General features: G+C 45.4%; 1 long non-coding RNA gene across 2 annotated transcripts in view; it reads left to right on the top strand.

Annotated features, from left to right (window-relative positions):
• Nucleotides 1-20,312, top strand: part of LOC102155836 — a 47,415-nt gene that overhangs the window by 20,815 nt on the left and 6,288 nt on the right. Inside the window, exons 4-5 of one of the 2 annotated variants that reach the window (XR_005364582.1) lie at nt 20-103; nt 1,754-2,101. The exons of the other annotated variant lie outside the window; for it this stretch is intronic. This is a non-coding gene — a long non-coding RNA (uncharacterized LOC102155836). Of the gene's footprint in view, nt 1-19; nt 104-1,753; nt 2,102-20,312 lie in introns of those variants that run through there. 2 annotated transcript variants of the gene reach the window in all.

Genomic DNA, 20,312 nt, shown 5'->3' with positions numbered 1-20,312 from the left:
TCCCGACCCCTTCTTCCAGATGTGAAACTGATCCTAAGACCATCTCTATTCCCTGCTCCAGAAGTCTAAAAACCATCACAAGAGAGACAGAGCCACCCTTCTGGTAAGAACTCCCCAGATCCAGAAGGCCAGCTGGCTTTCCAGGGCCAGGAAACAGGAAAAGAGAATTCATTCAGTGAGTCAGAATGTAAATAAGCCACAAGAGACCGCGCCATTCCAGGCTGCACCTGTGAGCATCCCTCTGCTGAAGCTCTGTCAGCGTTTCCATGACAAACTCATATTTCTGGATGCCTCTCTTCCAGCTTCAAGAGCATGCCTTGTGCTGAGACTTGACACTGAAAATGCTTTCATAGTGCTTTTTTTCTTCCTAAAAAAGATTGCACACTCTAAAAATCCACCTGCTCATTATATGTGTTTGCTTTTCATTCTGAGAGTTTTGTGGGTATTATATTTGTATGGTAGACATGCAAACGTATGATAATACACAAGGGAATTCTGTGGCAGAGAGCTGCCATGGCAAATACGCCACCACTGTTTACAGCACAATAAGATGTCTCCTCTCCCTAAAACAACTCTCATACCCATTGGCCTGTCCCAAAGCCTGAAATTCTACCATCAGAGATTTACTACTTTTGAACTTGGATGATTCTCCATCCCTAAGAGTCTACTGGGATGATGCACCAACCCCTAAAAGGGACTAAGCTGCTACCTAAAGAGAGGTTAGCAAAAGAACTGTGAGGCATCAGGAAAAACGGCCCAAGGGTAGAAGAGCCCTTAAAAAGGAGATGAGAGGCATCCAAAATATGTTACCTATCTTACAGGTTTGCTAGGCCTGCCTATCGGAGAACATGTGTGTGGTGCTTGTGTGCACGCACACACACACGTAGTGCTCTTAATATATAGCAGTTGTTCCCAAAATCTAAGTGGTATTCAGATTTACCTGGCAATGCTTCCAAAAATGCAGATCCCCAGCCCTGTCCTGGACATACTGAATCAGCCTTTCAAGGGCTGGAGAAGAGTCCAAGATTCTACATTGCAGGGAAGCATCCAGATGTGCTGCTGACCAGTCAGGTTTAGAAACCACTGCTATAAAGGATAGAGCACCAGGAGAGAACACAGAACACCTGAATTTGGGTAACAGCACCACCATTTACTGGAGGACCCTGAGCCCTGAACTCTCTGAACCTGGGGAAAACATGTGAGACCCAGCTCCCATGACCCGTTTGAGGCAGTGTTACAGAAATGCCCACTGAAAACTAGCAGACAGTACAAATGTTCACTGTTATCCCATATATACATGGCATGTGGCATGCACAGATACATGTTCATGTGTATCCATATACCTGGATGTCCTACAGAGAGGGCATGTTTGATCTTCATCATTCTCCTTCACCTATGCTCATGTCTGCCTTCACCTCCAGATGGACTTTCTCACCTCACAACATGCGCCCTGCTCACCTTCCCAATAAGTCAGCACAGTTCTTGATCATTTAAGCATGATTTCTCCGTCTAATGGGTTTATACACCATCTACAATCTCTTGGATGTTTATCCCCTCTGGGGGGAAAAAAGGAAGAGAGGAGTAGTCACTCTGTTTTATGACAAGGGGAAAGCCAGGCAAGTGGGTTTAGAAGGCTTTATACCATTTAAACAGAGCAGTGATTCTTTCCTTTTGAAAATATGATGAAAATGTTTTCCCAAAAAGTCCTCATGCAGTCTCAGGGTTTTATGGACTTCCTGACGTCTTTCCACAGACCTGCTGGGAGTAGAGAACACCTGGCCCACATGGCTCTGGCAGTTCAAGCACATGAAGCGTCTTTTCAGCTGTGCCTTTGCTGAATGACAGACTTGTCACCCCTGGCCACAAGCTATGAGATGAACTTAACTGACCTTCCCTCCCTCCCCAAGGAAGAGAGTTAAAACCCAGTGACACAGTGACCTATCACCCTTGTTGGACAGGATCTTCTCAGACCCAGACTCCGCCTTCCTGTTCCTGATCCTGCAGCACAGAGTCTAAGCTGCCACACAAGGTATCAGGAGGATGGATGGTCTGTACTGCAATAACAGAAAACACAGCTCAGACTGGCTTAAGCAATAAAAAGAATCTACTGGACCATGAGGATAAAAAAGTTCACCATGGGTGGGCAAAAGCCCACCCAGGGTCCGATCAATTTCCTCTGAGTTTTTTGTTTTTTAAGATTTTATTTATTTATTCATGAGAGACATAGAGAGAGGCAGAGACACAGACGAGAGAGAAGCAGGCTCCCTGTGGGGAGCCTGATGCAGGACTCAATTCCAGGGTCTCAGGATCACGCCCTGAGCTGAAGGCAGATGCTCAACCACTGAGCCACCCAGGCGTCCCTCCTATGAGTTTTTGTTTGCTTGCTTGCTTTTGGTCTCTCCGTCCTTCCTGCTGGTGTCAACTTCATGTGAAAATTTTCAGCCTTCAAGGCTGCCATGTGGTCTTGCCAGTAGCAACCAAAGCTGTATGCACACTCATCCCCACTTAGGAGAGAGGGCAAGCTGCACTTTTGATGATGTGGGAAAAAAGTGGAAGCTTCTTTCCAGAACCCCTCAGTCAATGTCTCCCACATTTCATTAGCCCACATTGGGAAACATCGCATCCCAATGAGAGCCTCTGACACAGCAGTGCTGCCTGGCTGGGAAATTCAGAACATGGTAGAGATGGCATGCCTCAATGCTCAGACTTTAACTCCTAGTCCTTGGGCTTCACCTCCCAACTCTGGACAATTTAAACTACTTTCAAGAAAGAGATTAAGGACTCCAAAGAAATGATTTTATAAAAGCTTGTGTTCCAGTCTTGTCCCACACAGACAGGCCTTTTGCAAAAGCCTGGGCCTTCTTAGGATGGTAAGGAGAAATGGATTTTTGCTTTCTAAAAAGGGAAGGAAGAGAATCTGCAGGCAGTCAACTGAGCAGAATGCAAGCCACACGGAGTCAGAGACCAGGGCTGTGTCTCCTTTCTCCTTTAGTCTTTTGTGTGACCATGAAATCCTCTCTGGCCTCTGTACAGAAAGAGTAGAATGGTCATCCCTTCCATTTTTTACAGCAGTCCTATGTAAGGAGCAACAGCTTGGAAGGAAGCTGGGTCCTCAAACATTCCAGGCTCATGAGCTACTGCTCTGAGCATAGAGATTGTGGTGTGTGGAGTGGTTTCTGACCAGTCCTCACTTGCCAAAACCATCCAGAAGGTTTTTTTAGTGTAACTCCAATAAAATTATGGGTTCCCTATGGGCCTTTAGCTCTCCTCAGACACTCATATAAAGGAATATGGTTCAGCAACTAAAAGGCACTTAAGAAGGAATTCCAATCATGTATTAGCATCCTTGAAAAGACATAAGCACTTTGCAAAGTTTTTATCTTAAAGGTTTTATTTATTAGAGAGAGAGAGAGAGCAAGCTGGGGGGAGCAGCAGAGGGAGAGGGAGAAGCAGGCTCCCCGCTGAGCAGAGAGCCCGATGCAGGACTTGATCCCAGGACTCTGGGGTCACGACCTAAACTGAAGATAGATGTTTAACCGACTGAGCCACCCAGGCACTGGCAAAGTTTTTCTATAGCCCCCTTTTCTCCTCCCTAAATCTGGCACATCCACAGCTACTTAAGGATCTTCTCTATGTCAAAAGCTTCTATACACTCTCCAGTACCCAAATGTCTCCCCTTTCTCTGAGCTCTTGATTCCAAAGGCTGATTTAGCCTCCTGTTCCAGGTCTTTCCCCTTTGCCTCCAATCTCTCTCCACAGCCATTCTCCCAATTCTCCATCTGAGAAAATCTGAGCATCAAAGTTACCAAGATAAAATTCTCTGTAGAACACTCACACTTCAACAAATCTTGTCCCTGTCACATAAGCATTATTGGGGAACAGACTTGCAGTCTCATACACACATAGATTATTCTAATACTGTGTATTAGGGTTCTCCAGAGAAACGAAACCAATAAGATATATAGAAATATATATAATAGATGTATTAAAGGAATTGCTCACATGGTTACAAAGGCCAAGAAGTCCCATGATCTGCCATCTGCAAGCTGGAGAACTAGAAAAGCTGGTGGTATAATTCAGTTCAAGCCTGATGGCCTGAGAACCAAGAGCTCCAGTGTGCAAGGGCAGGAAAAGACAGACATTCTATATCAAAAACAGAGAGGGAAGCGGTGCTTGGCTGGCTCAATTGGTAGAACATGAGACTCTGGTCGGTTTTAGAGTTGTCAGTTTGAGCCCCATGTGGGGTCTAGAGACTACTAAAAAAGGGATGGAGAGGGAGAATTTGCCCTTCACCATTTTGTTGTATTTGGCTCCTCCATGGATTTGATGATGAACACCCACATTGATGAGGATGGATTTTCTTTTCTCAGTCCACTGATTCTTTTCCAGAAACAACCTCACAGATACACTCAAAAATAATGTCTAACCAGCTATCTGGTCATCCCTTAGCTCAAACAAATTGACACAAATTAACTATCACATACCCCATCTTGAAGCAGAACATCAGCTTTAGTTGTATTTGTTGGTGGAGATAGGAGTTTGTCTTGAGAACATTACCTTATAATAACTTAGACTCCAGGAGTTATTTTTCAGAACAAGTCTTTAGAATATTCTCCAATGGCCTCTCCAGCTCTACTCTCCAGCTGTCTCCACCCTGCTCTAAGATCCAGGAGGCTGAGCTGAGTGGTCTATACCAAGAGGCTTTCTTGCCCTCTGGTTTCTGGCTGGCTTAGGGGGCATTGATAGGAGATGGGAAGGAAGAAGAGGTCAGGATGTTTATTTTGCCAGATCCCATCTGGTGGGCTGATGGTTGGCCAAGTCTCGTGTCCCAGGCCCTCTCCCAGCTGCCCCTGGGATCTGGTCACTCCTCCTTACCAGCCTCTTCAGCCTAGAGGTAGTAACAAGTTCCTGTTGTTGCTGATCCTTGCAACTCGTTACTACCTCCCCTGCTTCCTCACTCTTCTGCTTTCCCTGGAACCTGTAAACATCCCTTTCATCCAAGTCTGGAGTGATGGGACCCAGACTGACTAGTGCCCCTGACTTCCATGGCATTGATGCCTCATTGTGTCTCATCTCATCAATGTAGAGAGTGGTGGGAGGTAGGATTATAGTCTTTTTTTATGGAGGATCTGACATGAGATTTTCAAAGATGATTCAGTCAAATGTCAAGGTCTAACTTGCATCTTTGGACCAGAATACCCACTACTGTTGGCCAAGTTAAGGGTTTAGTCAGTGGCTAAAGAACAGCATCTCTCTGAAAAGTTAAGTGGAAAAAGAATCTACACTGTGGATCCACAATGTCACAGCTGTGATCTAACAACAGGGCTGCCACAACCAAGCAGGAGCCACTAAAATTTAGGGTGTGGCTTTGCTGCTCTAGTCAGTCAATCTACCTTATCCTGACCACAAAGAGACCAAAAGACAGAGAAATATCAAGGACCTCCTACGGAAAGATTGAGTCAGTGATCAACATGATTTGAGCAATTGTAGAAAAGCCTCTCACCCTCAAAAATACACTCACATCCCCCATTTCCATCCCAGGCCTGATGAGGGTGAAACCAAATCTATCTGCCCATACCTGAAATTTCATCAGTAGAAAGGCATAACTTTGCCTTTGGCCAAATGTAAATATTGTTCCCTGAAAGGTGTAATTTTGTTACATTTGATTAATTTTCCATTATGCTCAAGGCACTGTACTAAGTGCTAGCTAACACTGTAATCCTATCAGTTACCCCTGAGTATGAATAAACTGAATATCAGAAAAGAAAGAAACTGCAGAGATGGGGAGAAATGTGCCCCAAAGGGAGGAAGCTGAAGACATACATACTTTGCCTTTCATCATCCTGAGCTCAGGAGAGGCTCTGGGTTAGAGATATAAGTAGGGGATCTTGCAGTGTGTGGATGGTGTTTAAAGCCATGGGACTAGATCAGGCCACCCAGGAGGAAGGAAAGGAGGAGAGAAGGGCAGGGGAGAGAAGAGAGAAGAGAGAAAGGATATCCAAGAGCTAAGCCCCAGGGCATCCCAACCTTAATGCTGGTGAAAGGGGTAAGTGAATCCAAAAAAGAAAATGAACCAGGGCAGAGTGCCTGGATAGCTCAGTCGGTTAAGTGTCTGCCTTCAACTCAGGTCACGATTTGTGTCCGGATCCTGGGATCCTGGAATCCTGGGATCCTCAGATGGAGTACCTTGGTACCTCATCAGGTTCCCTGCTCAGTGGGGAGTCTGCCTCTCCCCATATCTCTCTGCCCCACCCCCAATTTCATGTGCACATGGGCTATCTTTATTTCTCTTTCAAATAAATAAACTCTTTAAAAAAAAGAAAAAGAAAAAGAAAATGAACAAGGGAGAGCTGATAAAGTAGAAATCAAGATTGGTTGACTGGGATATCTGAAAGCAACTGAAGAAAGCCTTTCAACAAGGCAGTGATCAAGTGATGGAAATTGCAGCATATGGGTCAAGTTGGAACAGAGAACTGACCATTGAATTTGTCAGCATTGAAATTATTGGGAACCATGATCAACGTGGCTTCACTGTGATGGTAGGGGGAACAAGGCTGATTGGAGTAAGTGTAACAGAGAATAGGAGGTGAGGAGATAAAAACAGTATACAATTTAAGAAATTGTTTTTAACTTATTTTAAGTAATCTCTACACCCACATGGGGCTTGAACTCATGACCCTGAGATGGAGAGACATGTTCCTCCAACTGAGCCAGCCAGGTGTCCCAAAACAGTAATTTTTTTTAAGTTTGCTATGAATGGTTAGCAGAAACATGATGCAGTAACTGAAGTGGAAGGTAGAGCCAAGGATTTCGTTTTTTAAAGATCAGAGTTAAAGTGCATTCCTGTGCTGGTGTGAATGGTCCAAAAGAGAGAAAATTTGACAATGCAGATGAAAAAGATAATCGCTTTTAATAAGCAAGAAGGGAAGAGATCCAGTGTGCAAGGGAAGAGCCCGACCTCAGACACATAGTCGTAAGAGGAGGGAAAGCAGAGTGAGTGGGAGAGCTTGAATCAGGAAGGTTGGGATTTTTGGTAGTGGGAGAATAAGAATTTTTTTTCTCTGATTTCTGTGTTCTCAATAGGGAAAATATAATATCAATGTCTGAAAGTGAGAAGCAGGGGAAGTTGTGTGAAGACCTGAGAAGGGAGGAGTGAGATGCAGTTATCCCAAGGAATAGGATAGTGACTTGCCTAGGGGGGCAGATTGTAGGATTGCTCTGCAGGATGTGGTCCTCTGAGGTTGAAGTCATAACTTTAACATTCCTTTAAAGGAAGGCCTTTTGCTACATTCAGCAGCTGGAGTGCAGGTGTGGAACAGATAAAAGATTGGATCCATGTTAGGGTTTTACTAGGCCTATAGGTTGGGAGAGAAGAAGGTCAAGATGGTTGTATTAGTTATCAATTGCTGTTAAACAAAATATCCCAACACCTAGTGGCTTAAAACAATAGACATTTATAATCTCATAGTTTCTATGAGACAGAACTTGGAATTTGGAAGCAGCTTGACTGAGCAGTTCTGGCTCGGCACCTGTCATAAGGGTGTAGTCAAGATGTTAGCTGGGCTGCAGTCATCCGAAAGCTCAAATGGGCTGGAGAATCTGCTTCCAAGATGGCACACATGATTGGCAAGCCAGAAGTGCCGTTGGCAAACAGACTCAGTTCCTCTCTATGTGAGCCTCTCCATAAGCTGCTTGAGTGTCCTTACCATCAAACATATGGCTTCTCCCACAGCTAGCAATCCAAGAGGGAGAACTAAGCAGAAGCTATCCTTTTACGACTAGACTTGGGTCACACTGCATTACTTTTGCCACATTCTATTCCTTAGAAGCACGTCACCAGGTCCAGTCCACGTTCAAGGGGGAAGGAATTAGATTCCACCTTTTGAAGGGAGGACTACTGTTATGGACTGAATGTTTGTGTCTCCCGCAAATTCAACCCTCAGTGTAGCTGTGTTTGGAAATGGAGTCTCTAAGGAAGTTATTAAGGTTATATGAGGTCATGAAAGTCAGGCCCTGATCTGATAGAATTAGTGTCTGTATAAGAGGAGACACAGGTCACTTGCTTGCTCTCTCCATGTACACACAAGGAAAGACCATGTGAGGACATGGCAAAAAAGGCTACCATCTGCAAGTCAAGAAGAGTGTCTATACCAGAAACTAAACTGGCCAGAACGTTGACGTTAGACTTCCAGCCCCCAGAATGGCAAGAAAATAAATTTCTGTTGTAGAAGCCACCCAGTCTATGACATTTCATTATGGCACCCCAAGAAGATGAAAACAACTGTCAAAGAACTTGCAGACATATTTTAATATCATTACAAAGGACAAGGATATAAGAAAATGTGTTTATTGTAATGGACCATGCACTCTAAGCGGAGAAGGGAGGGAGGTGGTGGTCTAGAGAAATGAATGAATAGACTGGAAATCATGAAGAGATGAAGTCCCTGAGAAGGTGGAGGAATGCAGGAATGGGAAGCAAATTGAACAGATATGAGGTAGTGGCCAGAAAGAACAACTCAAAATGGGGATATTTGGACATGGCACAATTAATGCTGGTGACAAGATCTAGGATGAGATGTGGGAGGTGGTGACCAAAGTGGGCCAGAAGGGAAAGGTCATTGGTGGCAAGGAGATTAACAGAGAGGCGGAGTATTGGCAAGATCATTTAAGAGATATTGAAGGGACCAGGATGATGCTGAATAGAGGGATGGAGAGAAAGACAGTGAACAAGCTATAAGGTCTTCAGTGAATGGGGAGCACTGGGGAAGAGAGTAAGTTAACAGGGGGCAGAACTTGACAGCAGGTGGGCCTCGAGGGGACATTCCAGGTTCTAGTCTGTGAGTCTGGGGGGAGGGTAGCCATGTGAAGACGGAAGTGGCACCTAAGAAGTCAAGTGCACACCCAAGTTAGGAGGGAATCAAGGTTCTGAGAAAACTTGATAGAAGAGGAGGGGAAGCAGAGGATCTGAGGACACACACACACATACACACACATACAATGAGATCATAGTACATATCTCAGAGGCTTGATAAAAGGACTAACAGAGCTAACACTTCATGCTTAGTGCCTGACTGTGTTTTCTGACGCGAAACATTCTCTGACAGCAACTGGGTGTTCAACAATTCAATTCTGACACGATCTACACATAGTTAGCATCAGATCCCACAGGTTAAAGGGCCCAGTCCCACAAGATGGCCCCCACTTTAGATGGCAGCCATGAGTGGGGTGCCCAGACTTCCTACATTTCTGTCCAGATGACTACAAATTGGGAGGTTCCCACAACCCTCACTCAGGCTCAGTAATTTGCTAGAATGACTCACGGAACTCAGGATAACACTTTACTTACATTTATTGGTTCATTATAAAGAATACAAATGAACAGTCAGATGAAGAGGTATATAGAACGGGTCCAGAAGGGTCCCAGTGCAGGTGCCTCCGTCCCTGAGGAGTCGTGGTGCACCATCCTTCCTGTACACGATATATTCACCAACCCAGACGCTCTTCAAATCTCGTTGTTCAAGAGTTTTTATCTTGAACAACCTCCAGCCCTCCTCCCTCTCTGGAAATTGGGGGGTAGGGCTGAAAGTTCCCATCCTCTAATCATACCTGTTAGTCTTTTTGATGGCTAGCCTCTATCCTGAAGCTATCGAGGGGTTCCAACCTGAGTCATCTCATCAGCATAAACTCAGATGTGGTCATTAGGAGTGGTTCATTAGGAGCAACATAAGATACTCCTATCACTCAGGAAATTCCATGGTTTTTAGGAACTCTGTGCCAGAACCAGGTAATTATTTATTAAACCACAGCCTGCCACGTGGTAAGTGCTGTATAAGATACCAATAATCCCTTGTTACAGATGAAGCCACTGAGGTACAGAGAGGTTAATCAACTTTACGGACACATGGCCAGTAAGGGCCAGAGTTAGGGACTCAAACTCAGATTTGTGTTAAATGAGAGTAAGATCCAATTATCGAAACTGCAGCCCATCCAGAGGATTTTAGGCAAACCCTCCCTGCTACCATTCTTACTCCTTCTCCCTCTCCTCCTCCTGGTCCTTCTCCTCCTCCTTCTTGCGATAGTCTGAGTTGGTTTCTGTTATTTGCAACCAAAAATACTCTGACCAGAGTCACTACGCCAGGGGACAGGATACCCTATGTGAGTGGTACAAGCTAGAGGTAGCTGAAAAAAAAAATACTGTACAGGCCAAAATTCCTCTTTAAGAAAGAATTGTCTGAGTCTAAAATATGAGCTTTCAGACAGAAGCTGGAAGTTGAGGGAAGAACATAAGGAGAGTTGAATTGCTTTGCTTAAAAATCAAGAGGATTTTTTTTTTTTAATTTGGCTTCCTAAAAGGAAATTTAAGCTGCCTCCAACTTGACTTTATTATGAAGCTGTTGTGAGTAAATAAGCTTTGGGTACATCCTTGTACCCAAAACTTTGATCATATCTCTATTTCCTTCAGATCAGATTTTAAGAAGCAGAATTATTTGGTCAAAGGGCATGGATATCTTAAAGACATTTTTTTATTTGGTACCAAATTATCCTCCAGAAAGACCAAAACAGTTTAGGCGTGCCTGGCTGGTTCAGTCGATGAAACATGTGATTCTTGATCTCGGGGTTGTGAGTTCAAGCCCCACATTGGGTGTAGAGATTACTTAAAATTAAAATCTAACCCCCCCCAAAAAAAACAGAAGTTTATACTCTGCCAGCAATGAATGAGACTTCCAGTTTCCCAAGGTGTTCATGTATTTTTAAATGTTTGAATATAAATGAAAATTGCTTTAGTTTGTATTTTGATATTACCGATAAGACTGAAATTTGTTTTGTTCTGCTTAGTGGCCACAACTATTTATTCTTTTAAGAATTGCCCTCCCTGGGATGCCTGGGTGACTCAGAGGTTAAGAGTCTGCCTTCAGCTAAGGGCGTGATCCCAGAGTCCCAGGATCGAGTCCCACATCAGGCTCCCCACATGGAACCTGCTTCTCCCTCTGCCTGTGTCTCTGCCTCTCTCTCTGCCTCTCATGAATAAATAAATAAAATCTTTGTTTTTTTTAAGAAAAAAAGAAGAATTGCCCTCCAACAGGCCTCTGTCTGTTCCCATCTTTCTGATGAACAAAATGCAGCCAACTTCTGTTACCTATCTACTCTGTCCACATCCGTTTACTTATCACTTCTTACAGGGTGACCAACTTGGGTTTTTTGTTTTTTAAGATTGTATTTATTTATTTTTGAGAGAGAGAGAGAGAGAGAGAGAGAGTGGGAGGAGGGCCAGAGGGAGAGGGACAAGTAGACTCCCCGCTGAGCATGGAGCCTGATATGGAGCTCTATCCTACAACCCCAAGATCATGACCTGAGCTGAATTTGAGAATCAGATGCCTAACTGACTGAGTTACCCAGGTGCCCCAACTTGTTGGGTTTTAAAAGTGAAAATCCCATGTCCTGAAATCCCCTCAGTCTCAAGTGACCAAGTTGGTCACTCAGCTCTGGGTTAGATCTTCACCTGGGAAATGAGGACTAGAGGTACTCTCATGTCTCTCCCGGATGTTCCTTCATTCACCCCACAAACATATACCATGCTCCATTGCTCTGGGCAAGCATTCTGCTAGGGAGGCATTATAGATTCCTCTGGGAATAGGCCCCAACTCTCCCTAACATCCATGATAGGTTCCCCTGAAGGATAGTATCTTGATGACTTTCCAACTAAGACCTAAGTGATTGGTTGATAGCAGACAAGGAAACCCTAATATAGAAGCAGGAAGAATGGTCCCCAGGGCACACTGGAGGGAAGTGAAATGCCAGGAAAGATAAGAGGGGGATGAAGGGGCAAAGGCAAATGCCATCTACTTTGAAGTTTTGGCCAAGGATCCACCTGTCCACAATTCAGCCCAGGAAGTGTTAACAGGGTTAACAGAGTAAATTTCTCCCAAACCAGAGGCAGCTGCTCCACCATCTGGGGCTGTCTATTCCCTCACACCCTTCCCAAAGTCCTGAGCCCTCAAAACAGGCATTGGAGGAACTCCTCCAGGTTCCAAGGCCTCCAATGACTTATTGACCTAGGTTTATGCTTCTCAAAATCCTGAGAGTCCCTCTCCCTGGAATGTTCCATAGAAATGAGCACTACTAGAGATCCTTTATACGGAGCAAATATTTTTGTGCTCCATGTTATCACTTGATCTTAGCCAAAAGGCCAAGAAGCGATGCTCCATGTTATCAAATAGCAGAAAATAAATTTTTGCAGTGCCCAAGAAAGGTCTTCAGATAGAAGCAGCCAAGGACACAGCACTGTTCAAAACCTTTCTCCTCTCTGCCAGGCTAAGTGGGCCTGGCTTTTGTGGATTCCAATCAAGAGACTGCTGGGGGGATGGTGAGCTCACCAAAGGCCAGAGTGAAGTTTTGCCTCGGGTCCCCACCCCCACCCTCCCAGCACAGGGCAAGAGCTCAGTAAGCCCTCACTGAACTGGGGGCCCAGGCTAGGAGGAGTGGGAGAAGGTAGTTGGAGCCCAGAGCTCCTGCCGCAGCCTTCAGGCTGCAGGGAAGTTCTAATGAAAAGCCTGCCAGACCTCTAATGACAGCTAAACCGCCAGCGGGCTGTGATTGCTCATTGTTTGGTTATAATTAGCAGCGATTTCTGCTGGTGGCAAAGCTGCCGCCTGCCACCAGTGGGAGCAGGGCTGGGGGAGGGTTCTGCTACCGGAGCAGCCACCAGCCCCTGGCCCAGGGCTCCCAAGGCAGGCTCCTTCACTCCCTGGCCCTGCCTACCCTGTGCCCACTGGCAAGGCCCCTGGCTGGCCCAACTTAATCACTGATACTGATCAACACCAGGCCAGAAACCAACTGCCTACTGTGACTGCATGAGAGCATGGGCTGAAAAATCAGGCACACCTGGGTGTGATACCCAGTTTTGTCTGCTAGATACAAGCTGTGTGTTTTCAGGCAAGTTATTCAACCTCCTGAGCCTCAGTTTCCTCATCTCTAAAATGAGGATGGTAGGGGTGCCTAGCTGGCTCAGTAGGTAGAGCATGCAACGCTTGATTGTGGGGTCGTGAGCCCCAGTCCCATGTTGAGCATAGAGGTTACTCAAAAGAATTTTATTTTATTTTTTCAAAGATTTTATTTATTTATTCATGAGACGCACAGAGAGAGAGAGAGAGAGAGAGAGAGAGGCAGAGACACAGGCAGAGGGAGAAGCAGGCTCCATGCAGGGAGCCGGATGTGGGACTCGATCCCGGGTCTACAGGATCAGGCCCTGGGCCAAAGGCAGCACTAAACCGCTGAGCCACCTGGGCTGCCCTCAAAAGAATTTTAAAAATAAAAATAAAATGGGGACTGTAAAGACAATACTCATCTTGGCAGATATGGTGAGACTCAAAAAGGGATAACTCAGTTAAGGTACTTGGTGGAGTGCTGGCGCACTGTTGGTGCTCAGTGCATCCTGGCTGCTGTTGCGGAAGGTCATGGGGAGCTGGAGGTGATGGGGAATGGGTTCAGCTCAGAAGCCTCCCTTCCCTCTTTCCTTCCTGCACTCCCTGTCCTCCCGCCCTTGGCCAGGCTCCTTTCACACAGGTGCTCAGCAGCCTGTGATTCTTTCCCTTTTCCCAGAGGAACCAGCTCTCAGGGGATGGTCTGCCTTAGCAGTTTGGATCCCAAGGTGACCTCTTTTACGAGAGTGGTCTCTTATTTTTCTTTTAAAGATTTTATTTATTTGAGGGAGTGAGAGAGCATGAATGGGTGGGGGCAGAGGGAGAGGGAGAAGCAGACTCCCCAATGAGCAGGGAGCCCAGCAAGGGGCTCCATCCCAGGACCACGAGATCATGATCTGAGCCGAAGGCAGACACTTAACTAATTGAGCCACCCAGGTATCCGTCCAACTCTTTTACTATGACCCATGGGGGAGAAAATACATTTTATGTTGTGACCCACATATAAGACACACACAGGTAGATAAAACAGAAACAAATGTTTCTTGAAGCAGTACTCATCCGAATCAAGTATGATCTGTTCCTTTCCCTTCCCTCTTCTATTTTGTGTCCATATCTATATGTATATATATATCTATATCCAAATTTATACAGAGTTTCAATGTTTTGCCAAAGGTCAGGATCCATAAATTGATTTCATGACCCAACAGTGGGTTGAGAACTTCAGTGTGAAAAACAGTGCCCCAGAAGGAAGAGGCCAGTTAACTCTCATCTCTCATTCTATAGGAAAAGGCTCTATTCTCTAATAAAGGGACTTTTATCAGGGAGCCAGGGGGAGAGAGAATTCTGAAAAGTTGAAAGCCATATACCACAGGTGAAAACAAGTCTGAATCTTAGTCCATAATGAGGGTGGGTTTTTGCATACCTTTTGAGGTTTCCAGAATAAAGCTTCAAAAAACAGGAGGTCACTTTTGCTCCCACACCAACCTGCAAGCTAACTTTTCCTTAGCTGGGATTCCAACAAATCTTCCAAATGCCACTGTGCCTAGGTGCTAAGGAAGGGCAAGATTCATGTAGACTCAGCTGGACAAGAAATGCTCTGAACTAGGACTGTACTTACAGTTTTTTCCCATAACAAAATCAGGGCATGTGGCCTCACAAGTACTTATGAAGACAATAGGATACAATATTTAAAACTAGCACTGTCCTGGAAAGCCCCCAACTTGGGAATCACAAGGTTACCATGAGAATTGGAGAATTTGAGGCCAAGAGAGTCAGAAGGAAGAAGTCCTCTTTCCCAGGCACCTAGGGCTTGCCTTCTGACTTTGGGAAAAGGACCCTTGACTTCCAGAACATCCCGGAATACCAGAAACTTCTAATATCCTTGAGGATGTTCTGTTATTGAACACATTAGCGGATTTGCTGGAGGACTGGATCCTAAGTGGTAAGAGGAGAAGTGGAGTAAAGGGAACTGGGAGACCTCCAAGGTGTTTCATGATGTTGCTCACAGCTGCTTGGGCTCCCAGCTTCTTGCTCACCCTGCCTTGTTCCAGTCACCCTTCCCCTCCTCCCCCTGCCATATCCCTGCCATGGCCTCAGCCAACTGTGCCATTAATAACTTGACTTTGGCCAAAGGTGGCTACTGTTATTGAAGAATGAATAGGGACTGGGCTGTGCTGAACTTACACACTTGGCTCTTTTCTTTGTGGACCAATCCATGTTGGAGTGTGATATAATATTTTCCTTGCCACTTGGGGACTCAGATTCTGGGGTTCTTTCTTTCTACACTGCAGTCCAGGTTTCTGAGACATGAGTAGGACAACAGTCCTGTAAAAAGGTCTAATTTCCTCTACTTCACAATGCCCCTACTTCCAGCCCTGGTTGTGTCCGCTGCCCACATCCATACTTCCCCAGCGAACACATAGCCAATGCAAATGGTATCTCTGAGCCTCTGTGAACCCCTCAGAAAGGAGGTCAATTTCAACATACATTCAAGACCTTGCTTTGGGCCCCAAGGGAAGCAGCCAGATGAAACAAAGAAACACTTCCTCTGAGGATCCTCTCTAAGACCTTCCTCCCACAGATTCCAGGGAAAGAAGGTGAAGGGGACATGGGGGGTCACCACTCAAGGCCTTTTTAAATCCCTATTGCTTTTTTTTAAAGAATTTATTTCTTTATTTGAGAGAGAGTGAGCAAGAGAGAGTGAGCATGAGCAGGGGGAGAGGGAGAGGGAGAAGCAGACACCCCACTGAGCAGGGAGCCCAACATGGGGCTTGATCCTAGGACCTTGGGATCATGACTTGAGCTGAAGGCAGATGCTTAACTGACTGAGTCACCCAGGCACCCCTCATCCCTATAGCTATTAAACAAACCCAGCTTGACCCAGCCCAGAGATCAATGCCCAGTAGACTCCAACCCCAATACCAGAAAGTAAAATGCAAAGTCCCTTTAATCATTTGCCCAATTACCTCATTCCGAGCTCCAACCTCCCTCTTCTTGGCCCCGCACCTTCCGAAAACAATGCCTTTGATTAGAACCCCTAAATGCTGTTGCTTTCTGCTATCTGACTCCTTTGCCCGCTTGTTTCCTCTGTCTATGTTTCTAGGAGTCTAATTGTGATTAAATTACAGGGTAATACTAATAGGGGGGTGAGAACCAGCTAATGGCTCACTGTTCCACAAGGTAACAATTGTAGTAATCACCAAACTAAAGGCTCCCGTGCATTATGGAGGTTGCTGGGGTTTCCTGGCCTACGCTTCTTCCACACCCGTCTCAGCGAATGAATACAATTCACAGGGCGCACCAAACACTCGGAGGCAAGTGAAGATAAAAAGGACATTATTGAAAGAATAAGGGGGAAAGGAAGGAAACTCTTTCAGGAATAAGACTTTGAGTCACAACAAAAGTAGAAGCAAAGAAAATTGGGCCCAACATTTCAAAAAATATCTTGGAAAATGAAACAAAGTTATCAAATCAATTATTTATATTTTTAAAGAATTTACTCATTTATTTGTTTGTTTGACACAGAGAGAGAGCACAAGCAGGCAGAGCAGCAGACAGAGGATGAGGGAGAAGTCTTCCAGCTGAGCAGGGAGCCCCAAAGGATCCTGGGATCACGACCTGAGCTGAAGGCAGACTTTTAATGGCCAGGTGCCCTCAAGTCAATTATTAACGGGGCTTTGACTTGGGTTTTGTGGGATATGATGAAGTTGGAGTAGTACTGGTCCTTCATGCACATTTTGCAGATTTGGCATGATGGAGAGCACGTGTAAGTTAAACATGTGATTCTGTAGAGCAAATCCACACCACAAGCATTCCAAAGAGACCCAAGCCAACAGCGTCACAATTCCATCCAATAAATTGTGCTCACATTGGGACAGAAGAAAAACAAATATGACATAGGCCCTGACTTTAAGGTCTGCACAGTCCAAGATGAGAGACTAAGTAGAGTAACTATAAGAAACTATTCCAGACACTTGTGACCCACATCTCAATTTAGAATGCACTTCCTAGGCTCTTGGTGATCAGGAACATAGGGATCCTTACTTCTCATTTTACAGGATATGGAAACCAAGACTCAGAAGTAAAATGCTCAAGGTTATGTATGCCCAAAGTTTTGGAATTCTGTTGGCTCTTGCCTCTTCCTGCAGGGAATCCCCAGCAAAGTCTCAGTCTGCTGTTGAAGATGTGTACCTTTGCCCCTGCTCCACCATCTCACACCATAACCCAGGGACACTAGAAATCTGAAAGTGAGAGCAACTCTCCTCCAGTGTTAGAGGACCATACAGGGATGCCCCAAGACCTTAGAGTTCAGCTGAAATGCTGCCTCTCTCTCAATCTTTCTCTCTTTTTTGCTGCCTCTCTTTTAAATTAGAGCCCCCCTCTCTCACTTGAGTCTAGATTTGAATCTGTAAGATCCAAATGGTGGGGCTTAGGAAATATATCCAAATGGTAAAGTGTCCTATGCTTGAAAACAAGAAGTAAATGCATGAGTAAAAGTAAAAAGAAAGAGAGAGAAACCAATAAATAGACTCTTAGTTATAGAGAACAAACCAATGGTTCCCCAGAGCCGAGGTGGGTGGGGGCATGGGGAAATAGATGATGAAGATTAAAGAGTACACTTATCATGATGAAAAAAAAATTTTTTTAAGATTTATTTATTTGAGGGGCACCTGGGTGGCTCAGTCAGTTAAGTGTCTGTCTTTGGGTCAGGTCATGATCTCAGGGTCCTGGGATTGAGCCCCACATTGGGCTTCCTGCTCAGTGGGAAATCTATTTGTCCCTCTCTCTCTCCTTTCCCTGCTGCTCATGCTCTCTGACTCTCTGTCTCAAATAAAATCTTTAAAAAAAAGAGAGAGAGATTCATTTGAGAGAGAGAGCGTGGGGGAGTGGGGCAGAGGGAGAGGAAGAGAAAATCTCAAGCAGACTCTCCACTGAGCACAGAGCCCTACACTGGGCTCCATCTCACAACCCTGAGATCATGACCTGAGCTAAAATCAAGTCGGATGTTTAATTGACTGAGACACCCAGGCACCTCCCCAAAAATGTTTTAAAATAGGAGTAAACGTCATAGTAATGCTTAGGATTCAGATAGTAGAAGCATTCTGGTTCAAGGTGTGTCCTATATGAAATGAAATCAGATGTTAAAATAGAAGCTTTAGCTGAATCACAATAAATACCAAATAACAAAGTGAAGTGCTAGACCAGGATTTACAAAATAAATGGCAAAGAGTATTTAGGTTACAAACGAAGTAAAACTTCAGACAAGACTTTCTTTGGAGGGATCCCTGGGTGGCGCAGCGGTTTGGCCCAGGGCGCGATCCTGGAGACCCGGGATCGAATCCCACATCGGGCTCCCGGTGCATGGAGCCTGCTTCTCCCTCTGCCTGTGTCTCTGCCTCTCTCTCTCTCTCTGTAACTATCATAAATAAATAAAAATTTAAAAAAAAAGACTTTCTTTGGAGAAAGCTGTGCTCTGAGTTCCATTCGACCCATATCTCAAAGATGTCAAGCCTGAGAAACCAAAATGTCAAAAGGCACAGAAGGGTTACACTTGGAAAGTAGCTATCCTTAAGTTGTTGGGGCAGAGGGAGAGCTGTGAGGGAGAGTGTTGGCCTGGGATAGTCAAAGATGCTATATAAGAGAGCAGCCCAGAGGGACCAATGGATTTCAGGGAGAACCTGAAGGTGTGGCTGGATTCCCAAAGGTGGAAGAAGGAATAAGCAGTGAGCCAAAGGAAAATGCATCACCCAAAGTGAGAGAACTACAAGTGAGAGGTCCCCAGGAATGGTGGTGTTAGGGACTGAATGTATCATCCCCAAATTCTTATGTTGGAATCCTACCCCCACCCCCCAACAATGTGATGATATTTAGGAGGTGGGGTCTCTGAGAGGTAGTAGGGTCATGAGGGTGGAGCCCTCATGAATGGGATTAATGTCCTCCTAGGAAGAGGCCAAAGAGCTAGCTTGCTGTCTTTCTGCCACGCGAGGATACAAATTGACTGGTCAGCAGTCTGTAAACCAGAAGAGCACTCTCACCAGAACACATCCCTCCTGGCACCCTGATCTCAGACTTCCAGCCTCCAGAACTGCATGAATAAATTTCTGTTGTTTATAAATCACCCAGTGGTACTCTGTTACAGCAGCCCTAAATGATTAAGACAGGGGTGGATATAATAAAGCACATAAAAGTGTCCACTTTAAACACCTGGCAAGTTCGGAGAACATCAATGCCAGATCCCAATGCCAGAACCAATCAAGTGGAAACTTTCCTGCTTCTTCCCATTCCAACACCGTAAGCATCAGAGACCACAGCTAAAAAGATGGGAGGGGAGGGACGGAAGTGTTGCCTACCGCCTATGTTCAGCCTGAGTTCAGAGGGGAAAAGCCTTAATTTCACAGCATATTTGAAATTTTAATGATTATCTGAACATGTTAATCACTGAGTTGCATCTATATTCAGACTTCAGGTAAACACAGACTAAGAAAAAACAAGAAAATCGTGAGGACTGCCTCAAGTCTTATTCAGGTGCAGCAAACCTGCAGCCCCACTGGACTTAAAGGGTTAACGAGAGAGCGAATTTAGATTTATAATTACATCTCAGGAGCTGCGCTTGTTTAATAACAATTCTTCAAAAGTGTACTGATTTGTTCAATTGCTTCCCTAAGAAAGATGGAAACAGTTATGCCATTCATAAACAGACCCTACTCCTCAAACCGGTGGCAGAAAGGAGAGGCGAGATTAGCCAATGAGAGATAAGATTCTCAGGAACCACTGGCAGGAAGCGTCCAGTCCGGAGCAGGCCTGCCCCTGCAGGGTGGAGCTGGGGGAACTGGTACCCAAGGTCAGGCCCTGGTCATAGTCCGCAGCTGATGGAAGCCTATTCTGAGGAAGCCCTGACTCCCCAGACTCCACCAGCTGTGCTTGGACAGCAGAGATGGAGGGTGATACAGCTGAACCTCCATGCAGGTGGAGCTCTGAGCACAGAATCTGCTCCATTTTTCCCGGTGGGAGGAATCCCACCCTGGGCTGGGCAAGGGGTGGGGTTGGTGGGGGGGAAGCATTGAGCAGTTGCTGCCACTTGCTTCTTTGTCCACCAATGTGCCATCAATAGACCTCTTTGTACGTAGGAGTGCCCACGGTAAAGTGGATTCACTTCGGCTGAGGCAGGCAGGTCGGCAAGGGAGGATGGAAGTGGACCTTCTGGAAATTACTCTAGGGGTTTAGAGGTCATGGAAGGCAGCCCAAGCTATTCATCTGATATGTCCCAACAAGTCTGAATTCTAGCTGAGTATGAGCACGAGGTTGACACATCTCTCCCTCTCATATATTTAAGAAGTAAAAGGACTTTTAGCCCATGCATTCCTCAGTAGTGTCCTCACTGGTCTCCTTGCC

Source organism: Canis lupus, chromosome 9 (assembly GCF_011100685.1).
Source record: "Canis lupus familiaris isolate Mischka breed German Shepherd chromosome 9, alternate assembly UU_Cfam_GSD_1.0, whole genome shotgun sequence".
In the NCBI taxonomy this organism is placed as follows: domain Eukaryota; kingdom Metazoa; phylum Chordata; class Mammalia; order Carnivora; family Canidae; genus Canis; species Canis lupus.
This window is presented reverse-complemented; position numbering and strand designations above follow the sequence as displayed.